The following is a 4,702-nucleotide window of genomic DNA, read 5'->3' as shown; positions in this document are numbered from 1 at the left end:
CCCCATCCTCCTCCTCCTCCCCCTCCCCATCCTCCTCCTGTCCCACCTCTTCTTCCTGGTCCAGCATGTACACACCACAGGCAGAGAATTTTAGGCAAAGAAGTGACAAGATCAGCTTTACCTTCCTCCCCAAATCTGGAGATGATGGCAAGTAGGCTCATTTGTTCATTCATTCCAGAATTCATCCTCCAAACACATCTTTGTTGAGAATCTACACTGTGCAGGGCTTGGTGCTCAGCATAGGGGTACAATGATGGGCAGAAGAGAAATCCTGCCTTCCGTGACAGAGCTCATTAAAGAGTCGGGGCAAGAAACATTAGGCAAGGAATCACTAAGATACCCCAAAATCATGGGGCTTCTGCCCATGCAGACACAACAGAAGACTGTGGCCAAGTGTCTCCTAACAGTTCACGGAGTGTGACCTGTGTACTCAGTGATATTGGACACGGGCGCATAGCTCCGGCAAAGCCTGTTTTGACAACACGTCACTGCTGTAAACCCCAGAGGATACAGGCCTGACAACTTGCTACATGCCACGCGGTTTCCAAGACAGCAATGTTTCATTACAGGAAAAATTCTGGACAACTCTCTGGTTATTTTCTACATTGACATTTCTCCTGGATTGGCGATCTGTAAGGAAGAATTTTGGAATAAAGGCATATCTCATATGCAAATGAAACTGACCTTCAAGTATGCTGATTGTCTTCAGGTCTGAAATTGGACATGAGCCCACCCCCTCTCAGACTTGGAATCTTTTCTAGGACTGTCCTAAACAACACACCCACAAACCTATCTGCCAAGAATGATGTGTTCGTCAAAATTCTTTAGGAATCATTTACTACCTGGAGATGTAGAATTAACCTTTTGTTTGGCTGACCTCTGTCACAAAGCAGGTATGTGTGCAGAAATGATGTCTGTGTAAACACGGGCTACAGTAGTGTGCAAAGGGGAATCGGGAACATGCAGCCATGTGAGAGCACTTTCCACATTTGTTTAGCTTTTCATAGATGAGATCCTGAATGGAACCAACAAAAGTCTTTTTGAAGGGGTTTGGAAATGGAGTCACTCTCTGGAGCAGGAGAGGGGTAGGGTGCCTGCAGGACAGAATCGGAGGACCCACTCTAAGGCTTGCCTTGACCTTGCAATTTGACCTTGAGTAAATTGGCTCCTGCCCTATGCCTTACTTTCACCCAGTTTGTAAATTTGAGCTAAACAATGACCCTTAGTTACCTCATGGGTATGCAGTGAAAAAAATAAAATAAAATAAGATAGCACTTCTGAACGTATGGAGAAACCTGCAGAGGTGCAGAAAAGATTGACAAGGATGAGTAAGAAGGAGTTGGATTCCTCCAACAAAGGTTAAAAGACACAGAAGATAATTTAAGCTAAAAAAGGAACGCCGAGAAGTGACTCAATCATCGCCTTCCATTTCGGATGATGTTTTCTTGTTGGTCTGTCTCTTTTTCTCCCTCACATGCTCTCTCTTCCTCTCTCTCTCCCAGCCTAACAAACAGGAAGAAACCCTGTCCTTACCTATCACTCAACTCCTCCCAACTCAACCAAACTCTTAGCCTCCTGACTTTGCCGGACCCTGAATTGAAGTTACCTCTGGAAAGTTGCCTCCTCCGCCCCCTACACTCTCTTCAACCTCAGGCAAGTCTGCTGACATTGATCTGAAAAATCTCTAACCTTGCATCCAATTTCTGGGCTCCTGGGCCACCCAGAATTGTTGGAATAAAATACACAATAGTGAAAGTTTGTCATACAACAAAATTCATGTTAACCTAAGAGCAGTCTTTGTAGACTCCTGTGGTGGTTACTTCGGCAATGGCCTGACCTCCAGCTTGATGGAAAATATTCAGACCTTTAATGTCACTGATACAGAGAGAGGAACCCAGAGAGAGGACCTGAGGAAACAACACAAAATCAATACTAATGTAGTCATCCCATGACCAACTCGTTCCAAAAGAAGGTGAGCATGAAAGACACAGAACCTAGGTAGAGCCTTGGCCAAAGCCTTGCAACCTTGATTCAAACCCTTGAGTTCTGCAAAAAACACAAGAATGTCTGTGTCACCAGCAAGAGACATGGGATAACACGTAGAAACTGGGAGAAAATGTTAGAATTCAGCCTAGTATCCAATTGTTTGAGAAATACACTGACGAAAAAATTGTCCTAATCTCAACAAACAAACAAAAGACATCTTCCCTTCCTAACACTCAATAACAGCCAACTCAGTTGGAACAGTAAATAGGCAGGTAGACAAGAAAGATGAGACAGCTCCAGGTCCCTCATAATGAAAACCACTAATGACACTTGGAGGGGCTTCATTTCTGTATTTTCTCTAGAGTTGCCAGCCAAGCACAGCAAGCCATTATTCCTAGTCACTGTCATTCAATCACTCATCAATAATTATTAGAAGCCCAGTGAAAGCTGACTGGCACCTGAATTGACATCAAAACTTGGCCCTGTGATGCTTATTCATCAGTGGAAACTTGCCATCTTAGCAGAAAAGAGTGAGTGAGTGGGGCCTCTCATTAGGATTCATAAATCCATGTTCTTCAAACCAGCACCTCTGCACACAGCAAATCAATGCTTCTCAAGCTTCTGTGAGTTCAGGGATAGCATCCCGTTGTCCAGATGTGTACTCCTGACTCCCATTTGAAGACTCCCATTTGATCACAACCAGCACCAGTGGTTCCAAACCATTGAGAAGCCCTATAATAAATGCTTATCCGGCTGGTGCATCCGTGCCCCTCGATGACATGTTTGAGAGTACCTGTGAGTTCACACAGGGCAACTAACTAAATAAAAAATTTTATTGTAGTATAGTTGCTTTACAGTGTTCTGTTAATTTCTGCTGAAGAATAGATACTGGCTCAGTGATAATAGGCTGAAAAACTCTATTTTTTCTAAAAACTGCAGCAGCATATTTGTGAGAAATATGCAGCAGCATATATGGCACAGAATCTCAGTGTGTTTCACTGAGTCAGAAATGCCTCGTCCTTCACGTCTTTCCTCATTTGCTGGCCTGACAGACACTTCAAAAATGAGAGTATGCACCACTATTGTTTTTGAGCTCAGATCACATAGGGCTTAATTGTTAAACAAACAGACCATTAATAGCAGTTATATCATTGAGCTGTCCTGTTTCAGCATCAAGGTCATCACCTACCGTTGATATGAGCTCTGGAATAGGATTACACTGTTATCCATAGCATAACTTGCTCTGGTGATGAGTAATTTAGAACAATAGATGATAAGGCATTTTGACTAGCTGGTCTAAATCATTCAGAGATGGTTTTATTCTCCAAGGTACCTCAGCCAAAATTGTTAATCCATTAAAATCTATGTTAGCCCTTTTTAAAATTTTTTTAAAAAATTTTGTTGCCCTGTAGTTGCTTTATAATGTTGTGTTAGTTTCTGCTGTACTGCAAAGTGAATCAGCAGTATGTATACATATGCTCCCTCTTTTTTGGATTTTCTTCCTATTTAGGTCCTCGCAGCGCACCCAGTAGAGTTCTCTGTGCTACACAGTACGTTCTATTAGCTATCTATTTTATACATAGTATCAACAGTGTATATGTGTCAATCCCAATCTCACAATTCATCCCATCCTCCCCTTTTCCCCTTGGTATTCATAAATATGGCACAGGACTAGATGCTTGGATGGTGACAGAGGATGAGATGGTTGGATGGCATCACCGACTCAATGGACATGAGTTTGAGCAAGCTCTGGGAGATGGTGAAGGACAGGGAGGCCTGGCGTGCTGCAGTCCATGGGGTTGCAAAGAGTTGGACATGACCAAGCGACTGAACAATGATCCATATATCTGTTCTCTATATCTACTTCTGCTTTGTAAATAAAATGGTCAATACCAATTCTTTTTCAGGTTCCACATATATGCATTAATATATGGTATTTGTTTTCATACCTCTTACAAGTTCTCTTTTCATAAGTCCGATAGTCAGAGCACTTTGAGGTCATCAAACAAGAGCTGATGTGGAATGACGGCCACTCTTCCCAGTCTGTAAGATTAGAACTTGTTAATGTTCACATGACCTGACCAAGAACTGAACAGTGAAGCCCGAAAGGGTGCCATCCCTCAGACACGTCTGAGGTTCACGCAGGTAATCACCTGGGGGGTCATTGTCAAAGGACGCATGGAGGCCACTCTTTACAATTATTTTTGACAAGAATGGGTTAGTCTCGTCACCTTTCCAGTTCCTGCTCCAGCCCCCAGGTTGTCAAGGGGGTAGATAAACACGGTGCTATTTTCTGGGTTTGTTTCACCGTCTGTCAGCAGAGTGGGCCAATTTCAGACCATTTGCTGCTTTCATTACTGTCTCAAGGTTGTCACAAGAATTGATAAATTTCAGACTGTTTTTCTTGTCCTCATTATGATCTTAAGGTTGTCGTGAGAATAAATTGATTGTGTGCCATTTTTTGTCCTCATTACAGCCTTTGTCACGAGAATGGCTTCATTTTGGAGCCATTTTTGTTCCTGCAGCCATTTTCATCACGAGAGAAGAGATCCTTCCACAGAAAGGAGGCGTCCGCATCCCCAAGGTTGATTTTGGAGCAGGAAGTCCTCCCTTGGAGATCTGTGGAGGGGGAGGGAGCACGTGCCTTCACAGGGGATTTCCCGCCATGACTTCCATGATTATGGAAAACAGACAAAAAGCAGAACCCCGTGTTCAG

Source organism: Bison bison, unplaced genomic scaffold (assembly GCF_000754665.1).
Source record: "Bison bison bison isolate TAMUID 2011002044 unplaced genomic scaffold, Bison_UMD1.0 scf7180017864353, whole genome shotgun sequence".
Classification (NCBI taxonomy): domain Eukaryota; kingdom Metazoa; phylum Chordata; class Mammalia; order Artiodactyla; family Bovidae; genus Bison; species Bison bison.
This window is presented reverse-complemented; position numbering follows the sequence as displayed.